At 36.2% G+C, this 27840-nt stretch overlaps 1 protein-coding gene across 2 annotated transcripts in view; it reads right to left on the bottom strand.

The window, feature by feature from the left end:
• The window catches only part of ZFPM2 (zinc finger protein, FOG family member 2), a 304584-nt gene that overhangs the window by 201511 nt on the left and 75233 nt on the right, over positions 1-27840 (bottom strand). The gene's annotated exons all lie outside the window — the stretch shown is intronic.

The raw sequence follows: 27840 nt of genomic DNA, 5'->3' as shown, positions 1-27840 counted from the left end.
ACAGGATTATGTTTAACTGATAGAAAGCATAGGTTAGCACTATTACATTGACACTTTTGTAAAGTATTCAACTTAACATGATATTCCTATTTAATTAGGGGTAAAACATGAATAGTGAAAAAATAAAGCTGAGTGGAAGCTGGACAAATGACAAATACGAATTTTGTTATTCACTGATTGGTTGTACTTCTAAAGAAGTCTGGGAAGTTCTGCTTTTTGACTCTTCAGTACTTACCATTTGTACAAATGACCGAGAACAAAGAATCAAAAAATTTAAATGTAAAGTCTTGTTTTGTGGACAACAAAATAACTGGATAATGCAGAAGGACAGCAGAATGAGCTGGCTGCCTGCTCTCAGTTCATGTGTACTGCAACACAGAAAAGCATACTGCCCACAGGACCAGATAGTGGCATATGTACCCACAGTGCAGGGAACTCCCTTCCTAGTGCTTCCTAGAAGCACTGCTAGTGAAAAAATGTTTGGGGATTCAGGTCTGTTATCAGCTGAACAGGATTTTATAGTTGAACACAGTATCCAGAAGTGGCAATGAGCTGAACAGTAAATAATGCTACCAAACAGTAGCAATGGAAACATGTATCGTGGAGCAGTAAAAAATGTATATTTGTTGTGTAAGGTGGCATTGACATGGGTGTACAAGAATTCTGTGCCCAGTTCCAAGAGGAAAAGTACATTCATCCTGGGGCTGCTTACAGGAGGTTTAGTGGAAAGACATGACAATAACAAAAATGTCAGAAACGATGTCTTATGGTATGAGTTAAGAAATTAAATCTTTGTATCTTATAAAAAATAATGTTATGGTTTGACTTGGACATACACATACCTGAAAGGAGAACAAAAATATGATGGTAGACCTCTTGATCAAGCCAACACGGATAGAGCAAAGATGTAAGAAAATGGCTGGAAGCTGCACGCAGGCAAATTTTAAAATGTCCAGCCTACTTTAATGTAAAAGAATTATCCAATACTGAATCAAAACAATAAAAACTATAATATATATATTAAAAAAAAAAAAAAAAAAAAAAAAGGAGAAGCTGAGAAAGCTAGGACTGCTCAGCCTGGAGAAGTGTCACTGTAGATCTCATAACTACCTGAAGGGAGGGTACAGAGAGCATAGAGCCAGGCTCCTTTCTGTAGTACCCTAATGCAGTTACAAGAGGTAATCAGTACAAAGTGAAACATGGAAGGTTCTGACTGAACATCAGGAAGCTTTTCTTTACTATGAGGATGACTCAGCACTCAATATGATGCTCAGAGTTTGCTGAGTATACTTCTATGGTGGTATTCAAAAACCATCTATACATAGTGCCAGACAGTCTAGCAATCTCAGTTGCCCTGCTGGAGCTGAGGAGTTGGATCAAACATCCCCAGAGGTCCCTCTCCAATCTCAGTCATTCTCTAATTCCGTAATTCTGTAAAATTTGGGTGCAAATGGTAGCAGTTGCTTGGTCCTACTAATCCTGAAGGCTGGATGTTAGGAAATACTGCTTTTCCAAAAGAGTGGACAGGTGCTGGAATGGGCTGCCCAGGGGAGTGCTGGAGTCATTGACTCTGGAGGTGTTCAAGGAACGTTTAGATGCTGTGTTGAGGGACATGGTTTAGTAAGAGCCACTAGTGACTGATGGATGGCTGCACTGGATGATCCTGTAGGTCTTTTCCAACTTCGGTGATTCTATATGATTCTATAACAGATGTACTGCAGGATCTGTACTATGAACCGTGTTGCTGAATGTATTTATCAATTACTGGAGAACATGCTGGTGTGCACAGTTGTCAAATTTGCAGATGATTCAGAATTAGGAGGAAAATCAAGCACAGCCACAGGCTCCAAATATTAAGAGGTAGAATTCTTAATGGTGTGTATATGGAGATCAAGAAATAAAGGATGTAAATTCAAACAAGAAAGGTTCAGAGTGGATCTGAGGAGATACTTCTTCCATTGTCAAGACTGTGAGGCATTGGAGCAGGCTGCCCAGAAAGCATTGTGCAGTCTCAAACTTTGGAGATTTTCAAGATCTAGCAAGATAAAGACTTGGTCTTCTTTGAGCAGGAAACTAGACCAGACAATTCCTGAGGTCCTTTCCAACCTACATTATTGTACAACAGCATATTGTTTTAAGAGTATGCTATGCTTCAACTAAACTCTGCATAAAATATATCTTGTGATTTATTGCTATTCAAACTGGATGTTCTTTCTTGGCCTATAAACTTACGAACATAACAATTCTGAAATTTACCTACACATTTTATTTATAAGATTTATTTTTAAATACTCTAGAAACTAAAGTTAATTTTCAGTAAAAAAAAGACAATTTAGATTTTTCATTCCTGGCACAGCAGGAAGAAGCATTATTATTAAACTGGTTGCTATATTGAAGATACTGATTTTAATCATAAGATAAAAGATAAACCAGATAGGACAGTATGACCATACTTTGTCATCCTGATGCACAAGCAGTTGTACATACAACTATTATTAAAGCAGAATTTACATTTATCAATGCATAGATGAAACATCATCCCAAAGAGAAGGGAGATGATGGGAAAAATATCAAACACTAACACAGCACTTTAAAGTGTTCCTTCTTTTTCTCTATCAAAACATAAGAGAGATTGAAGAATAGAGTAACCACATTTAAGACTCCTTTAAATGTGAGTTCTTAACAGAGCATAAAGCATTATCTTTCTACTCACATCAGCCTAATGAAGTAAATGCCTTTAAATTTAAGGAGAAAAAAGAAACAAAACAGAAAACAACTGTATCTTACAAGGATAACCCTTATAGTAAGTGCTTATATAGCTTGCATTTACTTGCAATGAATTTGGTGAACAAACAGGGTTCTAAGTGACTCATGGCTACTGTGCTCTCATGATATATACAACTTTATAAAAGAAGCTCCAGGAGAAAATGAGACTAGCATAATCACATAGCATCCAATATGTAGAAAACTGCACCGTATTGCATAGTATATTAATGCCATAAAGGAAGCAGCTCAGTGTATGCCATTCTCTAGTTTCTGACTCAGCCACTTCTGGTGGCTTTTGAAAACATGTTCCACTTTACACAGTTAAGCCCTACAGAGACAATATCATCAAAGGTTCAGCATCAAACCAATTCATTGTTTACATCTCAAAATCTTGTCCCTGGTTGTTTTAACTGAGCACGGTTCCAACCAGAAATAAAGGCTGTGGGAACAGCTATTTCATGTGTCCCTGATGACTGATCATATTTGTACCCTGAGGTTCAGGGTGCATTATTATTTTTTGTAATAAACCATAATAATGTTACAAACATTAATTGCATAGCTGCAAAATCCCCAGGCAACGATGCATTTACACATTCAGTGGGACATACATTAAAAAAAAAAATAATAAAAATGAAACAACCACTGTTTTACTTCTCTTACATATCTTCTGGTTATAAACATGATTTCCAGAATTTTGATAACTTATCATTCTCAAAGACTGCAACTGTAACAGTACTGCTCAAGTGCAAAGAAAGAGAAAAGCAAGCTGCAGATATTTCAAGATATGTAGAACTAACTTTGTTATTCTGTTTAAGAAAAGACTTTCCCACGTGACCTAGTCATGAAGCAGCTCTGCGTGAAAGAAGACAAACAAGATTTAAGATGTTTTAGCTTTACAGATAGTTGTAACACTTTTTTGTTGCAGTGAAAGAAATCTTATGAAATTCTGTTTTCTTTCTTGCTTTTCGATTCACTAAAACTACCTTCCCTGTAAAACATTAAAAAGCATTTTGGTATTGTTTCTTTGTATTCTCAGAACAAGAATGACTTTGCTGGAAGTGTTTCTGATATTATTAGTTGGAAATATGATGTACAGCCAAATATGTAGGAAACAAAAATACTACATTAAATGTACACTAAATGAAATCAATCAATTTTGAAATTAGGAAAGCAGAATTTGATCCCCATTTCCTTTTCTTGTATTTAAATAATCTTATTCCATGATCCTGCTAATTAAACAGCATGGCTATTATCATGAAAGAAGAAATGGGAAAAAATACTACTGTTACTCTGACATTACTTAGGAATCAAGTCAATTCAGGAAAGAACAGAAGAATTATAAGAAGAATTCAAAAACCAGCTTTTTGAATTGAGATTAACACTAACTTCAACTGTCTAAAATCTAGATGTCAAATTCATGATACTCATCCAGGTTTTTCCTGCAGTAAACTGAATCACAATCCAAGTGATAAAATTATCCCCTTTCATGTAGATAACTATCTTAAAAATGGAAGGAGTCAAGGTGTTTATCTTCCTCCATTGATTAAAGACTACCTTAAACTAACTTTTAGATGACTAAATTTAGATAAAACAAAATTAAAAGGAACATCTCCGTATTTGCTGAAATGCTATTCTAACTTGGAGTTGAAAACAGGGAGAGATTTGAAGGGCAGTAAGTTACATGCCTACAAGCACATAGGCACCAAAATTAAAATCACAAAAAAGTGGGCCTGCTACTCAGTGGGACAGATGTTACAGTGATAAAGGACATGAAACAGGCTCAGGCACCGAAAACCTTCAGTTCAGTTTTTACTTCTAAGTTGTGCTCTCAGGCTTCTTGGGTTTCTGAATCTAGTTATAATCTAGACTGTGATCTACAAGATTGGAAGGCTGAGTAAGGCAGCACTTAAGGAAACAGTACAAATCAAACTCCATGAAACCACATGTGTTGCACCCAAGGATGATGAGGGAGCTTGCCAATGTCATTCTGAATCCATTTTCTACTACCTTTGAAATGCTGTGGCAGCTGTGAAGAGGGAAGTCTCCTCGTGCCTAGAAATACGCAAATGGAAGCATTCCAAAGCCTAGAAATAGGCAAATGTTATACCAACTGATCAGGAAAAAAAAAGAAGCAGGATCCAGGGAATTACGGGTTGTTCAACTTGAACTACATCTTCAAAAACACTATGACACAAATCCTTCTCAGTGTCATGACAAGGCAAAAATAGGACAAGAAGATGGTCAGGAATACCAACATCATCGCCTGGTGTGATGGGATGATTGGGTCAGCAGGTGAGAGGACAGCTCTGGATATTGTTTGACTTTAAAAAGTCTTTCCACATAGAATTCCCATATGCAAAATGGTTAAGTACCAACTGGATAGACAGACCACAATGTTGGTAAAAAAAACTGGCTGATCCACTGTAACCAGAGAACTGTTAACAGTGGTACGAAGTCCAGCTGGAGGCCAGTTACTATTGGCATCTCCCAAGTTAATTCTGGGGCCAGCGCTGTCTACTATCATTATTCAAAGCCTGGACAATAGAGAAGAAAGCCATGATGACATCAAATTGGTGGCAGCAGTTCAAAACCACCAGAAGCCAAGACTGCTACTCAGAAGAACCATGACAACCTGGAAAAATCAGCTGACAGAAACTTAATGAAGTTCAAGCAAGTCCTGCATTTGAGTAAGGTTAGCAACATGCAACAGTACAGGTCGGGTATTGATCACCTGAATAGTAAATCAGCTAAAAAGTGTGTGTAGACTTTGAGTGAGTACAGTAAACGGGAGAAGCAACCACATACTGGTTTGAGTCAGTGGGAAGACTGACAGGGAGCTGAAAAAAGGGGTGACTGAGAGAGCTGGATCCATTTCAGACAGGAAGAGGTTTTAGATGTTGTCTTAATGAGTGGCTAAAGTCATGATAAAGTCACCCTCCTATTGGAGGTGCCCAGGGAGAAGACAAAAAGAACTATAAAACTTGTAACGGAGAAAATTCTAACTAGAAAAAAAAAAAAAGAAAAACAATCCACACGCACACACACAAAAAGTAGTCAAATATGGAAGAGTTAAACATGAAAATCAAACACTGAACATGGCTAAGAAAGTCTGCAGAATCTCCATTCTTGGAGACTTTGAAACCTTGACTGGGGATCACTCCGAGCAATATGATTGAAGTTAGCCTACTTCTGAGCAAGGTGTAAGACTAGATGACCTCTGAATGTGCCTTCCAATCCAACTATCTTATGATTCTAAATAGTGGCATTATTCATAGCTATTAATGACAAACTATCAATTAATAACTGATACATTAATACTTAATGTCTCCATAAATCAATGCCCTCCTGAATTAAAAAGTCTGATTACATTTAAAAAACATTATCAGTGAAAGAAAAATGTCTTGCATTGTAATCTAAATAAAAAACATAGCTTTCCTCTTATTCATAACTCATGTCAGTTACTCATGCTTTTTCTTTCCAATATGTAAAACACATTTTCAATACAAATCAGAACTAAAGACGGGGTCAAGTCTTAATAATTTAGTTCTTAATTGAAGTTCAGTGGAATATAGGTAGCAAGATTACTGAAGAAAAGAATGTAGAAAATCTCACTCCAGTCGCTGCTTATCACTACATGTATCTAGAACTCCCTTTATTCTGATTCTATCCGTGTCTAAACAGAAATGCAATTGCATTCTGGGGTAATAGGTTAATACACCTCTAAATATATCAAAATTCAAAAAGAAAAAGACATTCCTTAGCCTCAGAGCCAAACACACCTAAACAGAACAGAGTAAGGCACGGAGCAGAGCTCCATGACATCTTCTCATGACTGAATTTATGATGGTGACCATCATTCAAATAAACCCTAATCTAGGAGCATCTGGCTCCCATTTACCCTGAGGAGATTCCAACCCTCATCTCTCACCTCCAAAACTACTTCCTAAAAGGAAGTTGGAACTTCTCTATTCATCTAGTGTGGTTCAAGTTTCCAGTGAAACATCAGATGGTAAACCCAAGAGATGTATGAAACAAAAACAAGCACTAGAAAGGTGGACCAAAAAGCTTCAGAGCTTCTTACTGCATGAGGGGGGCAGCAGTCCTTTGTTAGTTTGGTATCCAGTAGCTCTGGATTAGCTTGCAAGTGAAACTGCATGCTCCCCTACTGCCTCTGTGACTCTCATCAGTAACACTGCAATGTAAATCACATTTCCGTACTGTAACTACATAAGACTAATCTAAGAGAATAGATAGTATAGCTCCAACAGCCTGTCTTCTGAAGGGCAGTAAACAGCTCTTTAAATCAACAACTGAGCCAGTGCAGTATTATTGTCACTACATACAGTGTTTCCAGCCCAAGAAGAATGTATCATAAGTTTCATGCTGTATTTCCCAATAATTTAGTGTTTTATGTTAAACTTAGACTTCGAGTGACCTGACATTGATGATGTTTATCTACTCCTTACACTGCTAGATACTAAGAAATGTCTCCAACGTTCCCAGATCAGTCAAGCCAATCTCAATCTCCATTCTGTCATTCTGTCTGGGAGCCACAACAATCAGCAGTGCTGAGATTCTTTACGGAAGGTTAGGGGGCTCAGAGCTGGTCTCTTGGTGATAAAATTAGAGAGGAGAATTAAAGTGATTACACTCTAAAAATGACTTACTAGAAGTGACAGGTTTTTTTAACCTAAATATTTTTTAAGTACCAAATTTGTCACTCCTGTAAGTTATATGTTACTAACTGTAAAATTATTTTATTGCAGTAGTAAAAGAAATGAAGTACACTTTGCGAATGTTTTTAGATAAATCAGAAAACTTGCATTCAATTCACATTTTATTTGCTTATAGAAGGTCTCTTATTTTTGACTGAGTTGCTGCAGACCTCTGAATCATGGAAAGAAATGTGTGTACTCACTGCTCTGCTATCCCCCTGGTTATTTTCTCCTGAGCCAAAGTAATCCACTGAGCAAGGCAAATTTTAAATCCAGGTAGTTAAGGCTGTAGAGGTGGACTGTTGATGATTTAGAAACTGTGTATAAGGAAGAGATAGAGAGTAAGTATATCGCTGCACAGGCTGCATGCTGCAACTATTGCACACAGTTCTGAATACTGTATGCGCCAGATAGGGCCAAATCCATCCTGCTATACCCGAAGAGCGCTATCCAATTTAGATGTTGTTCTCTACAGCCTCTTTGAGAACAGAGAGCAACAGCAAAGTAGAATCAAGAGTAAGAAAGTTGAAGACCAACATCCACGATGACAAGCTACTGGTTCACCAGCTTCAGAAGGCGGGAAAGTTGCTCAGATTTTGCTCTGACACCTTTGGAGTGTTCTTCTCCAAATCTCTGTTTCAGTGCTTAGAAGATGTTATTTTGAGTGGTACTGATAAACAGGATAGTAAATGCCTCCTTAGGAACCTACACCACAACAATCTTCTCATTAATCTTCCCCCTTTACTTACAGAGAGGGCTACAGTTCAGAGTCTGCTGAGAGAAAAGGGAAAGCTATAAGATTTGTCGTAACTACCACCTTGAGATATCTTTGCTAATTCAGACTACATGAAACACATATTATTTATACGTGACTGGCAACCAACGTCATAACCTACACTCCCAGTTGAGCCAACAGCACCACAAGACTCATTAGGGATGACAGTTAGAGATGCAAAATGAGCCCCTCCAAGTTCCTCCCAAGCTCAATGTATATGCAAGTACCGGACGACAAATTGCTCAAGCGAAGCTAGCTTTCAGAAGACCAAGTATTTTAACTTAAAAGCTGTTCTCCACTCAAGGTGAAGATTGGGGCAAGGAGGGTTGAGCAATCACATCAGTGCAGAACTTCACTGAAGAGAAGCATTTGAAATATAAGCAGGCTTGACTCTGAAATTAAATTCCAATTTATATAAAATAATCCACAGACACTGCCTATATCCTACTTGCTTATCAATTACGGGAATTTGGTACACAATAAAAAAGATGATCTGGCAATTTGTTTCTATATGAATCTGTATAGACTCTATTGAGTCTATATAGATTCATTAATAATGAAGTACAGCATTATGAAAATGAAATGGCCTCTATCTATGCTAAGTACTGTGGGATTTCCCGGTTCTCAATGAACAACATTAAAGGTAGTGAACACTGGGATTGAGGACTAAGTCTGATGTGTTGTTGGATTTTTTCCCTACCTGAGCATCTGTCCTAGTTTGTTTACTGAGAATTCATGAACCTAGCAGGTGACCAAAACAATGGTGTAAGACAATATGGCAGAAGGAACTAGTGATGGGTTGTGAATATATTTTAAGATGCGCACATAAGATAGATATTTACAGCGTTGTTAATAGATTAATGGAAACAGGTATGAAAAATTACATGAGGTAATCTTTCAATTTGGCCTCTTCTGCTCCATATGGAAAACAAAGATTGATGCATGCTCTGTCCTTTCAAAGTGCAAATATCCACCATGTAAGTGTGACCAATTTTAACAATGGAGTATACGAAATCACTACAATTAGCATTTAGTAAACTACTATGAGGAGTTTCTGAAAGTTAATTCTAGTATTTGAGCACAGGTTTAAATTGGTTTTAAAAAGGTTTAAATTGGTGCCCATCTCATAAATAGAAATTCAAATAGTAATTCAAATAAAGAAAAAATCTTGGAAGGAAGGCCAGTGGCCAAGCCCTCATCTTGAATATAGCTTTAAATCCTATTTTTGAGACTAAAAAAAATGCATTTTGGATTACATTCTGACACATTTTCTGCAATTTTGATTAGAATCTATAAGATACCAGAATATCTTAAAATCAGAATAAGAGGGATGTTTCCTACTTTGTAGAACATCAATAAGCTAACATATTGCAAGGGACACTGCAGAATGTGAAGGATTTAAATAAATATTTCAGATGTCATCCAAAGTTGCATAATGTGAATTTAAAAGGAAACTAATGCTTTGGAAAACAGATCAAATATTTTTCTAGCAAAATTTGAGAAACAAATTAAAACATCCAGAAAGTTTGAGTTTATAAGTAACCTACTTACAGGTTACTATAACCTGCATTTCCTACTGTTTTTAATATGATAACCTCTCATTAAAAAAATAATAATAATAAGCTAATCTATAAATACTACATGCATTTATCTCTAAGTTCAGTGGATGAGGCACACCAGCCATAACTACCTCCAATATGCCTATTTAACCAAGGCCTAAAATGTTTATTCTCCTCTCCATACATACATTTAAACAGAAGATATCTAAAGAGGAAAAAAACAGTAAGGTGAACAGCAACAGCAGTCCATTTTCCAGCGTCTTCACAGCCTGTGGGAAACAACTGGATTTTTTGTATTCATAACGGGAAGTACAAATTGCTGCCAGCAGGACACTGAAGAGGGGAAAGGTTGCCTTCTTTATAATTATTCTAACTTACATCTAGAACCATTCATACCGTAAATATAATCTAAACAAAAACAAGGTATGCTAAAAGGAACTGAGGTTTAAAATAGTAACGTCAAAGGAAAATATCTATATTCCTAAGTCAAATTAGGTATTTTCCCCCTCTTGTAACATATAAAATGCCTAATCTTTGAGTTATTCACATATTCACATAGTTGAATATACCTCCGAGCTTGTACCATCCTATTACAAACAATATGCACAACACAGAGCACAACATATTTACATAGGCTCTGGAGATAAAGATCATCTAGTGAGTCTTAGTTATCTGATTTTAAATTCACTGTCAAGGAGCAATAATTTGTCATTTCAGAACACAAAGAGGAAGAATGATGTCCCTTATTGCAAAAAGATATTTTTTTGCTTTAGATTATTTCCAAATGCAGCTACTGCTTAACGGTTTGGAGTCTGATCCTTTTTTCCATAGCACAATAACAAAAAAAGCTCAGAAGCTGAGGACAGGGAAAGAGCTGATTTAGCATTTTCCCATTCTAAAATCCTCTGTGAAGGGGTTTAAAGTGTGAAAAAGAAGTGAGAATAGGTAGGTAACATCACAAGAGCTAGTTCCATTATTAACTCTTCCTCTGCAATTTCAGGAAACATTTGAAAGCAACAGGAAAGGATGGGTAAGGGAGAGGAAAAGTCTGTTTTTTAATTCTTTGTTGGTAACCTGTAGTGGGAAAGGAAAAGACAGAGAATCAAACAGAATGACTATGTCAAGCAGTGCAGATTGATGATGGAATTACTTAAGACTTGTCATCAATTCCTACTTTTATTTATCCATTTTTTACAGCAGCGAAAGAAAGGATTCTGCACATTCTCTGATGGCCACATTCCTTTTGACTGTGAAGCTTCTCAAGTTAAGAAGCCTTCCTGATAGTTTCTGTTCTCCTCCACTCCTGCCTTAAATTACTGGCCTTAAAATTATTGTCTTGGAAGCTTTCTTCTTTCTAACCCTTATTAATCTTACTATACAACAACAGCAACAAAGAAGCACCGAAGCAACAACACCAGAACAAAACACACAAACAAAAAACAACCCACCAGCTATTCTTCCCTATTTCCAGTATAAAAACTCCTGCTGAGAGTTTAACTGTCATTATCACACACTGACACAATCACTGAAGTGACAGCAAGAAGTGACACAATTACTTCTTCTCCAAAGCATTGTTTTTCTGCTGGCTTTCATTAGAACCAAAACTGTACCATAAAATATTTATGGTTATATTTACTATATTCATATTAAATCTTATATTTATATGTTATGCAGCTTGAAATCCTTCCTTCAGATTCTTGTTTTACAAAACGGATTTGTGAGATCCTTGGACAGCATTTAAAAACTCTCCATAGTCCCAAATAAACTCACACTTACCTGTCTTTGAAAATCCTTGCTTAATCGATGCCAGGTGTCCTGAAACTAGTATACAATTGCCATAAAGCCGACATAATGGCATCACTTGTTTCTACCCAGCAATGTAAACTTCTTTTTCATTAAAAAATACACTCTGCTCCTGCAGACATGTTTATCTTTACAAAGCGCTGTTTGTTAAATAGAGTAAGAAATCTAAACTTTACAGAGCTCAACCAAGATGCTTTGGCAATTACAAGATCACTTTTATCTCTTCATAGATCACTCATTCAACAGGAAAGCTCAAGTTAGCTGCAGTATCTTCTGCATCTAACCTCACAAGGTGAGACAATGCCACAAAGGATAATGAGAGGACTGTCTTACACATCTTCCATAGTGTTTGGCCAAAAATAGAGCCACAGAGTCCATACCTGTAACTTGATGATCTACAGACAGTTTGAGATGCCTGCAAAAACTGTCACATTTTTACAGCAAATGGCCACAAAATACCCTGGAGATGGTGCTATTTACATGTTTTCATCCCTGATGTAGCCTTATTTAATGCCCTCTTGCTTTTAAATCCATATCACATGGAGGCTGACTACTCAGATTTTAAGCAAGTAAAAAGCAGCTTAACTAAGTTAACAGGTTATCAGAAGTCCTAAAAGAGGTCATATACAACACTTCATAACCTAAAACCTAAATTATTTTTGATATTAAAAAATAGTAGTAGCACTTGATGCAAACTTTCACTTACAAAATATGGAGAATATTCTTACAGCTTCTCACGCAGTTATCAGATAATTGTTTGGGGTTTGGCCACGTATCATTATTCTCACAGACATAAAACAGCCCTTTGGAACACTCTGTATTTAGTCCACTGAATGTACAAAGGAGACAAAGTAGCCACTTTCAGTTTAAACATGCAGTCACATGCATACATTTACAGAACTAAAGAGAGAGAAAGAAGCTATGCATTTCTTGGCATGTCCAGAAACCTAACACTTTGTACCCCTTTTTCCTAATAAGCATCACTTGCCCTTTCCAAAGCTGCAGGTCTAAAGACAGCTGCATGCTACTCACTGCCAAACAGCATGCAAAGGCTCGCTCCTTCTGGACTGTAACTCCTCGAAGCACCTTTCCCCCTGCGTGGCTGTCTCCAAAAGGAACTGTCTGACAGCTCCATCCTTTGTGCCCATTCAGTGCTGATGTTCTCTCTCTCCTGCAGTCTCAGGACAAAATAACAGCGTGCAAGGTTAAATCATCACTTCAGACAGATCTGGTCCACAAGGTGTCCTTTCCACCCTTGGTTTTGATTACACACCTCTGGCATGATCTGCCCCTGAGCATACCCTGGAAATGCACATCAAGGTGGCACGAGTTGGTTTTTTTTTATTACTTTATTTGAAACAAATGATGTTCTGCAGTTTACGGACAGCTGTACAGAAGGAAAAGCTTTGGCTATGCCACAAGTTACTCTGCCACCAAACTGTACGGATTTAACTTTGACTTCTCTTTTTTTATTAATAGAGGCATAAGCATAATCCTCCAGGCATGAATGCCAGGAAGGCAAGGCAATGAGAATAAATGTTTAATGCTGTTGAATGGGCATAGCAACTGTACTCTCTGCCTGCAGCTAAATATCGCTACTACAAAGGCGTTCTTCCAGTTATCGCTGCTAATAGTTGTTGCTGGGCAGGTATGTATATAGGAATCGCAGTTTAAAAGGTGGGAGGGAAGAGGGGAAAAAAAAGAAAAAAAAAGAGAGCCTAATCATTTTCTGTTACAGACCAGAGTTCTGCTAAGGAAACTTAATCCCTTTTCCAATATGGAAAGATGCCAATAGTATATAAGTTTACTGCAATTTCAATCAGCGTGTGAACTCTAGTAACACTGATTACAATACCCATTTCTTCTCCCTTAAAAAACAAACAAAAAATCCTCCCAAATATGCTACTCTGCCTGATAAATTCTTCCCTCCATCTTTCCCTCCCCCACAGCTTGTACCTTCAATACCACCAGAACTTCCATAGATCAGAGGACACTGTCAGCACAGGCTGACCAATCTCAGAGGTTTTTTTTTCCTTTTTTTTTTTTTTTTTCTTCCAGATACTCCATGTTAACAGCTTGAGGGGGTTCAATCAGCACTGCTTTGATCTCGGCTGGAACTATAATTATTTAACATTGTTAGAAGGATTTCTATAATCCATCCTACCATTAAATCCCTTTTACACCCTCATCTTCTGAAGGCTAATCTGCATCCGTACACTCAGTTTGTCTCTTCAGCTGGTTTCATCAGGCTCTGGCATTCTCCAACATCCAGAGTGATGGTTCTTTTTTTTCTAATGAAATCATTTTCTTTCAAATTGAAAAGCGCAAAAGGTCTTGTGCATTTGCTACCTTTTGATGAGATAGCTATGTAACACCAATATAATCCACTGTTTGCTGCAAACTTCCTCCCAATTTCATAAAATTCATTTTCTCTGTGGTGTTTTCAGTGAATTGATGATACATATGCGAGTGTTATATACATAGCCAAGGAAAAAACGTCGAATGAACACCAACAGATGCTCTTTGAAAACACAGCAGAGCCAGGAATAATAATAGCATGCTCATTTCTCACTACACTCTCCTTGACAAATACTACATGAAACACTGCAACCAAACTTAGAAAGCTAGGTAAACAAATTTGGCATAAGACAAAACTGAAATATTATATAATTACACAAAAGACACTATGTCACATGGAAAAAATGACTTTAACAGAATCAAAGGAAATAAATGACAGAAGGGCAATGGATGCAGAGCAAAGCAAAAATGAAGAGTGTGAACAAAATCAGACCTGGAAATAAAAGGAGAATATTAGAAATTGCGATTGATCAAAAGGGAATAGAAAAACTTTTTGTTTCTTACTTAAGGAAACAAAACTTTAAGAGCACACGTGCACAAGTTGCACACTGGAGAAACCAAGAGTCGGCTGCATGAATTTTCTGCGAATCATTTGTTAACACAGTGTAAAAGCATTTGTTCCATACAGGACCACTGCACTGCCACCTCGATAACCACTGTGCTGTGACTGTATGTGAAGCAAAACGTAAGTGCTGGCAGGAGGGTGGGGATGGCAAATACAGGTAAGAAATATCAGACCATTATTACAAAAGACAACTGTATCATAGATTAGGCAGTGCACTTTTCCTATGAAGTAAATTTATTCAGATAAATAACCTAATGTCCATTATCTCACAATGCTGACATATAGGGTTAAGTTAATTAAAAGCAGCATATATGGACTTGCTTTTTTATTACAAACATTGCATAAGGAAGGCAATAAATGAAAAGTAAGTAAAAAAGAATAGCCAAAGAAATAAAGTGAATGAAACATACACAAGATGAGCAACAATCAGAGAAACTCATATAGAGAAAATATGAGCTTTATAAGGGTGAATTTTCTTTGATTCCCCTTAACTGCTAAGATAAGGTTATCAGCTGATGCTAGAGCAAATCATCATTCAACAGCAATAGTTCTGAAATACTGCTTGGATTCAGACAATAACTAAAGCAATAGGCAGTAGATGTGAATGATCTTCAGAAGAAGAAACCAAGAAGTAATGCTGTTTCGCACACTTTCTACCTCAGAGTTTTTCGCATTTTTATGAAAACAAAACAAAACCAAACAACAACAAAAACAAACAGAATCAACCAAACAAAAAACTGCAAAATAGAATGTAAGAAACATTAGAGTTTCCTTTAAGGAAAGATTTGCCCCTAGGAACCTTCTGAACATCATAGGTCACTATATCACTTGGGTAATATTTTAGCACCTTCACCCTTCAAACAGTCCCAATTCATTATATCAGTATATTTATACAGAAAGTTGCAGCAAAAATATATATACTGCTACTGCAGAAATCCTAGCACTAAAAAAAAAAAATCAAGTCCAATGTGTATTATGCCACCATGAGTCTGTATTTCACAGCTGTAATCAGAGCCATGAAATACGAGTACACCCTTTAAGAAGCAAAGGAAAGAAGACTGCAAAATCTGAACATCTTCTCATTTATAAAATTGATGTGTTACCTCAGACCTTACTATCCCAGCATCAACAATGCACAGCCACTGTGAAAGTGAACTGAACAGAAATGTTGAAACTTAATCTCCTACGTCTCAATTAAAAAAGAGGTGTTTTTAATGTACGAATCAACCATCTTGCATATAAATGCAAATAATTTAGTAAGCATTAGGAAGATTCAAAATAGAAAGTCAGAAAAATCAAGTAAATCCATGAAACTATGTTCTGTAATTCACAGAAACTCGAGATACAATTTGAATTCCTTAATTATCGTATTCAGAGTCTTACTGAAGTGACATACTTTAAGGCCCATTTACTTTGTCAAAGGAGTGGAAAGGGGCCTTTAGCATTGCTTAGATTTGCATCCCTATTAATTTGTGCATGCTAGCAGTTCACTTAGTATGTAGAAAGCACAACGATAAAGGCAGCTTCTGCTGGGAAAAGCTTATGACCTAAGGCCCCAATCCTATAAACACTTACACGTGTGCTTAACTTAATGCATGTGAGTAGTTTTTTCCTTGTTCAACATCATGCTCATATGCATCAAATTACAAGTTTATAAATGCTGCGCAGGATGGCAGCCTAAAAAGGCATTCTTCTAAACGTAGATACATTATCACCTGGAGGGAAAAAAAAAAAAAAAAAAAAAAAAAAAAAAGGCACTTATCAATCCTATCTAAAAATGCCTGGTTAATCTGGAAAAATGGATTCAAGCACGTACTTCTTGCACTGTTCTATGAACTCTTTCTTGGAGACTTGAGAGTTTTTCAGATGCTTAAGAGTATACTTGTTCCTACCTCCTGTTCATAACAAAGTCCTGGCTGACGAACAGTCTGCTCACTGTGGCTATGAGCCTTTCTCCTACAGAGTATTTGTGAGCCTTAAATAAACAATATGTGCATTTATAAATTAATCAATCGTTAATAGATTGCTAGTTGTTAAAATATTAGGTATTAAATTCACTGCCATCACTGTGTGCTTTTCTATTTACTTCAACAGGACCAGAAATGTCAGTGATATATTTTTAGGTCCTTCAAGACAAAGTTTGACTATCTTAAGATAAAACATGTCTACCCTCTATTAAAATTTAAACTACCATAAGTAATTGGTGTATTCGGGCAGGCAGCTGCCCATCAATACCCACAGTGCTTATGTTATTACCACATTTCTGGGGAGAAGATAATGTTAAACTGCCATATTCGACAGTAGTTCACAAATAGTTCCCAGACACTCATAGGGCATCACATGGAGGAATGAGCACTCCAACTCAAGGTGGCCATGTTGGGTTACAACAGTCAGCTTCAGTATTTGGTATTCTTTATTTATGCATACAGACTGCTTAATACAGATAAAGCAAAGCTCTGACTGCCAGTGAGCAAAATAAAGTCATATTTCACAGTTATGATGTCATCAAAGGACTATATTTCATGGCTATAACATCTTTGCAAATATATACATAAAGTGGCATCCCTAAGGAGCGCTACTTGCTAAGTCTGCCTGAGGTCCAGTGAGGTGGACCTCCTTAAATTCCATTTAATGTACATTAAGATTTGAATATCAAGGAAGTCTAAATAGCCTGAGGGTACAAAAGGCATTCTGACTTTCCTACACTGTAGCATACTTGCCATATTACATGAATTTTTCTATATATTATGTGCCGTGTTATCTTCACTTCACTCTTTTTAAATTTCAGCACACTATTTTCCTTTTATGCATTTATCTGTGCATATATGCTTTATATATTACACGTAATTACAGAATTACAACTCAACTGAAACTCATATAATATATGAACTATCATTGATGCAGCCCCTGAATTTCAGATCTTCAAAATGAAATTTGATTACTTTATTCACTCTCAACCAATATCACTGTAATATCTGCCTTAAGCAATGCAGGCTGCTAAAATCATTTGGTTCCATTTTTCCAAAAAGGAAAACTGATAGGATTATTTTCGTGATAAATTAATTTTACCATGTAATTGCAATTATGACTTCTAATTAATGAATGGTTTCAGCCTTACTAACTAGGTCAGCATTTTTCTTTTAAAAATATATCATCTTTTTTCTTTAGATAAGCGTCACGATATGTCCAGGCTTTGGGGAAACACGCAGCATTTTTCCAGAGTAATCATCCTAGAAGCTGAGAAATGGTGAAAATAATGTGACTACATATTAAAGTGATTTTTGTTTCCTTTTATGAGAAAAAATAAAAAGCAAGCAGATGGTTAAAGGCTTTTCAATAGCTAGAACCACAGTTTCTAAATATTTTTAAAGTGTTATTTAGCATCTTGACTGTATATAGAACACTAACACTATGAAACCAATGAATCAGTAGGACTTTTAATCTACTGCATCAGGCTTGTCAAGATGCACGTGGCACTGTAAAATACAACAGTGAGAGGCAGAATAGGAGAGCAGGTTTTCTGTAATTGGATTTCTTCCTACAAGAAATTACGAGAGGAGCCTGATACATACTTTCTATGTCATCCAGGACAGAGTTCAATGCACATTTCCATTGGTCCACCACATCCTGTGCTTGAAAGTACAACAGTAATATCTGACAGCACTTCTTCAGCGAGACTGGGGTTGTTCTTTTCTCACTGGTGACAGGTGACAGGACAAGAGGAAATGGCCTCAAATTGCATCAGAGGAGGTTTAGGTTGGATCTCAGGAAAAACTTTACAGAAAGGGTTGTTAAGCACTGGAATAGGCTCCCCAGGGAGGTGGTTGAGTCACCATCCCTGGATGTGTTTAAAAACCATTTGGATGTGGTGCTTAGGGACATGATTTAGCAGAGGCTTGTTAGAGTTAGGATAGTATGGTTAGGTTGCAGTTGGACTTGGTGATCTTTATGGTCTTTTCCAACCCAAGCTATTCTATGATTCTATGATTCAGCATCCCCTGAAAATGTTCTCTGGCATGTGGCATTTGAAATTCTACATTGTCCTTCTGCTCACATCCCTGTTGCACAGTTCTTTGATTCCAGATGATTCAGACATTGTGACATGATTATACAGAAAAAGAAAGCTGAGAAAGTTTTAACTATTAAAACAAGCATTACCAGGACAAGTTGAGAGGAAAATAATTTCCTTGGAAGAAACTCAAAATTTGATTGTTAAAATGTTATGTTATTAAGTAATTAAACTAGATGCTAGCTCATATCAGATGCACCACACCAAATTTTGTTGTTTTCTTATAGGCGGATTTTTTCTTCCTTCTGCTAGAAATGGGAATAAATTTAGAAAGTATCTCATAAAGAAAATTTCTGAGACAAGTTGAGATCCAAGACTTACTTTAAAAAGTAGTCAAGATCAAATGCCAAGGGATGCTGTAATTTATGAAAAAATTATTTTCTGAGAATAAGTCCATAAAAATCCATGAAATACAAATCACATTAATAGAAATAATAAGTTTAAAATTATACCTATTTAATCTGAATAAATATGAAGCATTTACAGTATCACATTACATAAACATCATATACATGACTATATCACATCTCAGAAAACTCTCTCGAATGTTAATAAAAACTGCTGTCCAAATAGTTTTGCTTTTTTTTTTTCCTTCCTTTCCATAAGAACTAATACTTGTTTATAGATGGAAGCCAAAGATTTCTGAAGCGATTAGCAGCTTTGGCACTGAGATACAAGTATCAAGCTTCAGATAACTTAATGAATTCTTTTTCTCACCCAATGAAGTAATTTGAAATTCAGACTCAACCACCCATCCAAAAATGCATATATGCACCACTCTGGAACATTATGTCCATAGAGCACATTATCTTATCTTCCTAAATTATCCGTAATAATCCATCATTGTGGTTTTATGCTGATATTAATGCAACTATATTGAGATAAAATCAGAGAAGCAAAGACCTGAATCATCCTAACTTGAGTACTGTCCTTAAGTAACAAATCATTTTTACAACTTCATCCTCAATCGTTAAAATTTATCAGCTATTTTTTCTTCATACAAAGCAATATGCCATTGCATAATCCTGCAATACTTACTCAGGACAAAATTACATAAATACTGGAAAGTTTCTCTATCTATCTGTGATCCCCAGCAACATGTTGTGAAGTATCTCAACTTGACTACAATGACTGAAGGTGTCAAGAAAGACAAAGCATACAGAGAGGAACAAAAAGTGTAAGGTTATTAAAATAAATTAAAAAAAAAAAAAGGCAAGAGCTCAGATGACCTCAGAATAGCTCCTTAAAGTCTAAACCAACCCACTGACTCCAGGAAAAACTAGGAAATACTAACCCTTACACAATTAAGGCCTTCCCAACATACACCTTAATGCTTAATAATTCTGTCTAGCCAGCTATCAGCATAGGTATATTGTTGTTTAACTCTGGGCCACACTTTTGCCTATTTGGTTCCAAGGCTTCTCACTGATTCCATCAGAAGATACTGAAATCACTAGAAACTATGTTAACTGAACAAAAACGAGGGCTGATTCTAGTAAGAAATGCTTATTTTTGACATGTTGGTGAGTGAGTGATGAAAGACTGCGTAGAAGTCGATCATAGCACTTCTACAGTCATCACCACCTTGTCCTTCCTGTGGGCATGCAATGGTAGAATGCCCTAAAAATGAAATCTGACAACTAAAAACCTAAAATCAAATGTGAATAAAGCTAGTATCATTGAGCTAAACACAAATACTGAGAAATCTAGGGCCAGAATTTAGGCAGAGATTTTGCCCTTAGGATGCTCTTGCCATCTCATGACAACTTTGTTCAATTCCTCTCCAGACTCACAACCATTCTGAACTGTCTTTGTAATTTGATTGGGTAAATGCTCATATCCAGTTTGCCATGTCATATTAAATTTACTTTCAGCTCAAGCTGGTTCTTTCGAATGGAGATCTGATGGCGTCTGGTAATAATGTGTTTGTTGTTTTAGCTACATTTTCCAACTTCTATGTTATGATGTCTTAACAGAGAGGAAATAAGTGAGCAAAGACAAAAATGTATTTGGAAAATCAAAGTATTTTCTTTAATTATATGCTGAGCACAGGATACAATGCTGAAAATAACAGAAACCTGCCTATTTAAGAAATGAAGGCACTACTGTCTCTCACCAGGTGCTTGCATCCAACTGCTGGACATCACTGTGCATGATAAATAAATAACACTACATTTTGTACATAGATCAATGTATTAACAGACCCACCCTTCAGCTGTTCAAGGCAGTGCTGCTATGCAATATTCTGCATGTAGTAATCTTAGTTGAATTAATGAGAAAAACACAACAAAGAGCAAAACAGTTGTGGACCAGTTACGTGATCCTTTTGATTCTCATCCTACCTGTTTCCAAATATAGACACTGTTTCCTAGTCCTTTGCAATTACCATGATGTTTACATTACCACTGCCTTTACATAAAGGCAATTATATTGCCTTTATGACCACACTACAGTGAAGACAGTTGAAAAGTGCAAAGCTTTCTGCCAGCCTCTGCTGATCCCTTGGTACATGAAACTATAAGAAACAACGCACTGTAATGCAGATGTTCACTGATTCTCTGCAGACTTTCATGGACTAGGAGTCCTTCACTATGTGACCTGACCTACAGGGATTTGTACAGGTAACATGCACTATGCAGTGTATCATGTCCAAAAAAGCAGCACCTGGTGAATCTGATCATTTGTCCCTTCCCAGCTATCAAATTCCCAGCACGTGCCCTTCCCAGCTATCAACTTCTTTCAGAAAACAGGAAGTCTTTTGTGCTTGAAACACAAATGCCAATCAAAACAGAATACAATTTTAATGTCTGTAACCTTTCATTCAGAGTTCAGCACTGTTCATGATTCAGTACGATATTCCTCTCTTGACACACATAAGTACATAAAAATTTAGGAAGGTGTTGGATCAATTTCAAGTCTACTTAGTCTAAAACTTGCCAGTCTGCAGATTAAGATAGTTTTCAATTTATACCTAACGTAGTATGTAAAGTAAGCATTTCACAGATGGATAAATGAAGACCCAGGAATACTAAATGAATATTGTCAAACTAAATAGCAACTTCTGAAGCAGGTGCATTTTTACTGCACCTAATGTTACAATGGAATTTAAATTCATGTATATGTCACCTTCATGAAACAATGACAAGAAAATAGTATCCCAAATACAAAACAGGAGAACAGTGCTCCAATATTCAGCAATGAACTCTCTCCTTATTTACAGTTTATGCTCTAAGTCAACTGAGGTAAGGTTTATTTTCAAGCTTACAGAATCCTACTATATTTGCACCTTGAATAGATGAAGTCATCATAACAGCAAGTAATTTCAATTTAGTAAATAACATAGTTTTCAATATCTGAAATGCCTACTCACATGATTTTAGGGGGACTGTATTAAGCCTCAACTTCTTCTTTAAACCCTGGGGTCTAACATGTCTGGTATTTCATAAGGAGTGGCCATAAAATAAAAAATTTCCCTACTGATCTTGTCTATTAAACATGCTCAGTAGGTCATACAACAGTTCATTTCCCACAAAAGGTTGCATGTGGGAAACATGGTAGCAAAGATTAGATTGCTTCTTCCATGTTCATACATACAGCCACTCTCATTTTCTTATCTTTCAGGTCTTTTTTATGGGGAGCAGTTTGGTAACGAGATGAACTGCTTCACAGAAAAGCCATTTCTGCACTAGCAACATCTGCTAAAGGATGTAAAAGAAGGAAGGAAACCTTCTTTCTGGTAAAGGAAAGCTAATTACATGTGCCAAAAAAAGACTCTGTGCACTGAGACTAAGTAGTGTAAAAAGGGGCAACTGTGTGCTGGGATATTCCCTTAGCCTATAAGGCTAACTACCTACAGATAAGGCTTTATGCACTGCTTTAACACTTGAAAATCTGGAATTATTTAGGAAGTGTCAGCTGGCCTCAACAGCAGTCATGCCAGGGATGTGTTTTAGCACCTCACTGGTATATACTATTCAGCTTATGTCACTGCTGTATTTACTAACACAGCATGTATTTTCCTTATAGCTCTTAGCCCTGTATCTCCTCTTTAAGAGACAGGAATGTACCCACTGAGTTAGAGCAGAGAGGAGAGGCCCTCAGGAGGGTCTGCAGGAGGAAGCGGCAGCTGCAGCCAGAAGGGCAGTTCCTCAGCCCCACCACCATAGCACAGTCTCCGAGCTAAAGCTGCCTGGAGCTATCTTGGCAAGATGGACATCCTGATACTCCTAGAAATGCTAACACTAAGAATGACATTAAAATACCATACATTTAAATATCAGTTCCTACCATCATTTGATGAATTAAAAATCACAGCTTTTTTTACAAAAAAGAAAGGAAGGAGGGACAAACCTCAGGAGTTCTTGCCTAGAGCAGACATCTGACAGTGAGTGTTGATGATGTATGGATGAAGTCTGTAAATTACAGGTGCTAAATGCAGCATTAAGGTTAAGCAAGGTGAATATAGTACAAGAGCATTTGAGGAACTATGGTTTTAGTCAACCCATCAGAACTAAAATGGAAGAATGCCTTGCAGAGGTTTTCAGTGGAATTTTAGCTAGTCAACACTAATCTGCGCTATGCATAGAGAAGAACTGGGAACACCACAGTCCTTACAGACATATACTATGTACAGGGATGAAAAATAGTTGAAATCCTCCTGTACTTAACATGCAGGTGCAGTAACCTCCCAGAAGTTCCCATGTCAGAACTAACCATGAAGTCAGAGATCTGCTAACGTTTACTTCACCAACCTGAATAGTATTCAAGAGTCAAAATAAGACCTGCAGTCCAGGGGTTAAACTGATGACCACTCCCACCCCATTTTTGCAATTCGGACTCCCCATAGCCTCCCTTTAGTTCCAATCTAGAGATGGAAACCAGACCAAGATGCAAAGAAATCCTCCCCTGCTCCTAGAAGGCCCCTCCCAACACCCCAGCATAGGAGCCAGGCTCTCTGCTTTTCCTCCGATATCCACCTCACTATAGAAGATTTATTTAGACTGTCTCTTGCTTCATAAAGGGCTCCAAAAGTCTGTAGTGATTTTGACACTTTGTTATAACGTTTCTATGACCCCCCCACCCCCTCCTCACATACCACACCACCACCCAGCCTCATTTTCATATGGATACAAAGCATCGGGATAAAATGATGGTTCATTATAGTGGTACAGAGCTCTTATCTTCATCCGGCAAGAGTCATTTCCTTCCAAAGATTGAAATGCAAATGTGAAAATTAATGATAACTGCATTATCTGATAGCAGAGATAATACCGATTCACTGTCAGAGTAACACACAGTCGTTCTATGATTTCCTCTGCTTCTTCACAATATTCTTCTTACTGTCAGACTATATCTGTGGTTAACTATGTTTCATGGATTTTTGTTAATTTACATCAAATAGCATTTCCAAGATCTTATATCTACCACATTCCCCAATCAAAAAAGAAACGAAATCAGGACAGTAATCTCCAAGTCCTTCTTAGGACTGGTTTAAAAAGAAAAGAAAGAGAAAAAAAAAAAAAGAAAAAAGAAAAAAGAGAAGGAAAAAAAAAAACTATCATTAATGTCTGCTCCCATCTTGCAGTGGCCTACCAAGCATTCTGATCTATATTATCCACTTTTGCTTTGTAACCCAAACTGCTTAAGAGTATTACTAAATAATGCAGATTTAGACCACCAATCAATAAATATTTACACTAATTCTTACGAAAGGTTACAGAAAATCTCTTCAGAAAGCTTTTCAAACTACCTTTTAAGGAAAATATAAAAACAAGAACCTGTCACATAAAATGTTCACAAGAATCTGATTCACATCCCACTTCAGAATTCATATGAAAAACTGTATCCTTTATAAAAAATTCCTTCATGAAAAATTCATAACGGTGTCACACACAGCATAACCTTATTTTAAAGACTACTTAATTTTATATTTACTATTTACTTACTCTTCCTGACGTACTTTAAGAAAAATACCATCCTGCGATGGTAATAAAAAGAAAGTATGATGTGATATATTTAACAATCCTCCATACCTTTTTCCACAGTTCTTTGATACATATATATGAGTCATGATGAGTCCCCTGAGGTTTAACATGAGTTGTGACTTCATCCTGCTCTACTATTATCAGTAGCAGAAATTCTGCTGATTAACTGGAGGCACAATTTTACACATGGGAAACTTCCACTTTATGTGTAGATGAATGTAAACAATACATAAAAATAGCCATAAAATGACAAGGAGAGGTGGGGTTTTTTTGTTGTTTTTTTGTTTTGTTTTGTTTTTAGAAAAAAATACTTTTTTTTTTTTTTTTTTTTTTTTTGCTCTGCTTTTTTGTTTGTTTGTTTTCCTTTTTGGTTACTTGGACAACTGCAATTATCTCACTTTCTTGGAAAATTTCAGATAAATATCAGAAGAACTGCTGACACTGACTTTTAATTAAGATCATCCAACTCACATAATCAACTTGTTCTGCAAAGAAAAGACACTCCTTTGCAGCTGTAAAAACAATAGCTCACATAATGCATACAAAAGAAATAGTTGATGACATACTACATGTATATTGCCGAAAGAGTTCTGGTATGGAACCATGAAACTCCTAGGATATTTCATTCATAGTTCCCCAAGTTGGGCAGTATTTTGTTTTACATATCCAGTAAATATCCACTAAAGCAAAGTATGATCCTATTGTGTTATTGATAGTCCATGGAAGACACATAGGAGAGCCACCTCGTGTTCACTACCTCTTAAAACCTTGATCACCAGTGTCACTTGCACTGATAACCTAACAGTAATACAAAGGAAACATATACACATCTATACACATGAAGGCACCTAATAACAAGTAGTGTTTCTGAGGCTGTTAAATGGCCTTTGCTTACAATTTTAAAGAAATAAATCTTTTTGTACAAATTTTTATTAAACTCAGTCTTCTTTGCAGACTCTATTTCTTGGACTTTTGCAGCTGGCTATAGCAGGAAAAGAACAGGTCCATTACTGTGTGTCCATACGCAGTCAATTCACCTCAATTTCCATTATTTCAGAGGCATCTTCTCATTAAAAAGAATTTTTTAAAAAAATGCAGACAAAACCAATGAAAATTATGGATAGTTTTAAGAAGTTCAGATAACTACATAAAGTAAGCATTATCACTGTAGAATTTCCATGTTGGTCAGTGAAGGTCACAAAATGATGCAATTTGAGAGACTGCTTCAGCAGAAATTCTTTGAAGTTACAGCATGTTTAACCATGGATTTTTTTCTGCATAAAATACTCTAGTTACAAATGATTGGGAATGCATGTGAACCACTTGACAATGAAAATTTTCATACAAAATAAAACTCTAATTAGTATCCTGAAACTTAATTTTGACTCCACCAGAAGGTTTTGCTAATGAGTAACTCATAGAATTCTAGTCTGTAGAAAATATTGGTTCTGGAAATAACTATGTCAAGTAATAGAGGAAAAACAACAAAATAGCTCAGGCTTTGGGTATTCACAGTTTACATAATCAATTGACACCAACTTGCATCACGTAGAATACAGTATTTTCTTGGGTTCTGAGAGCTCCTTCTCAGTAAAGAAACCAAATGTAGAACCGATAACCACCACCATCTAGTGATAAAGACAGCACCTCTACTATGAGATGGTAAATACTGGAGTATTTAACAGTTCTTTTTCTGCAGTGCTGGCAGAAGTCTCTAAAGAAGCAAAATATTTCATGCTCTGTGTTTTTTTTTTCTTCTCAAAGATCTGAAGGAAGCTATCATTTGTCTTGTACTGCATGGCTGAAAATAATTTCTGTTGATCATTTCTTTTTCCATATCAATAAATAACCAAATTCATTTCAGAAAGCGTGCATGATGGAGAGCATGGCATGTGGTGTGCATACATTCCTTTCCAACCTTCATACATATTATTCCCTTTAAAGAATCCACATTTAAATAAAACAAAGCTTATTTCATGTCATTAGCCATCATTTTGCTGAAGGCAAATCCTGTGTCAAAGCTAACAATAAATATACATTACCAGAAAAACACACATCTTACTGTTTAACTGAGTATTTTTTTCCAATGAAATCAAAAAAGTGTCTTTAAAAATGTGTCTGTAACATTGGCATAAGACAGCTCACATAAAAACCCGTAAATGCCAACACAAAAACATATTCAACTGTGTTGAAATAAACTAAAAAAAAAAGAACATAAATTTATTCAAGACAGAATTTATTAGCAATGAAATTTAAAAAAATCATATGTTAATCACTGACAACCTTTAAATATGCAGTGAAGCTGGAAAAGGTTGTTCTGCTACGTCTAAAGATGTCTTCTGTGTTATTTTAAGTATATGATAGTGTATTTTATTAGAAAATCTTGTTTTCATATAACACCACAGTGCTTTACATAGCTTCAACTTGTGTAGTATCATTAAAAATATTTAAAATGACATCATATTAATTATATACACTATGTCTTCCTTTTTGTTTGCATTACATTTTCCAGCTTCTGGTTTCAGAAAATTACCATTACTGTTGTTCTTCTCTTCATGAAGAGCATATAGTAATTTGCAAAATCAAGCAAGGGTGAAAATGTGACTGAAATATAGGAATTTTTTTAAATGAAATATTATTATTGCATTATAAATTATTGATAAAATGCTTCTGGAACTCTTTTCTGACATGTTCATCCTTTTTAGGGAAAACGTCCATTAGAGATACAGCCATTCTGAGAGTATATATAGCTTCAAATGCACATTTTCCAACTGCACTTTTAAAATGTAATGGATTTTCAAGGCCCATTCTAGAGTCCTTACCATGAACACCTTGCATTGAATTTAACTGTAGATTTGCCTAATTCAGAAATACAATTTAACCCTTTGTCTTAGATGCTTTTATTACATGACATAGACTTTACATATTTACATAGAACAGATATTTGGAAAGTTTTCCTACTCTACCATCAAATTTAAAAGCAATATTGTGCTTATCCTCTCTTAAAGTACATGACAAAAAATACTGCTATGAATCAATGTTTTAATGTGGAGTTCTAGCAGTATTGACTGCAATCTCAGAGTTTCTCTTTCAAATGAAATCAATGACCAGATGTGCTAAGTGATTTATATCTAGCTAAAACTGGTAAACAAAGTCCTTGAAAATGTCAGTAGTTCTTATACCCTTGTTAAGCCCAACGTGCTGCTAAATGTAGACATAAAGCTTGGAGGAGGACACTGGCATTTC

The sequence above is a fragment of the Tympanuchus pallidicinctus genome, unplaced genomic scaffold (assembly GCF_026119805.1).
Source record: "Tympanuchus pallidicinctus isolate F22 unplaced genomic scaffold, pur_lepc_1.0 scaffold5, whole genome shotgun sequence".
In the NCBI taxonomy this organism is placed as follows: Eukaryota; Metazoa; Chordata; class Aves; order Galliformes; family Phasianidae; genus Tympanuchus; species Tympanuchus pallidicinctus.
This window is presented reverse-complemented; position numbering and strand designations above follow the sequence as displayed.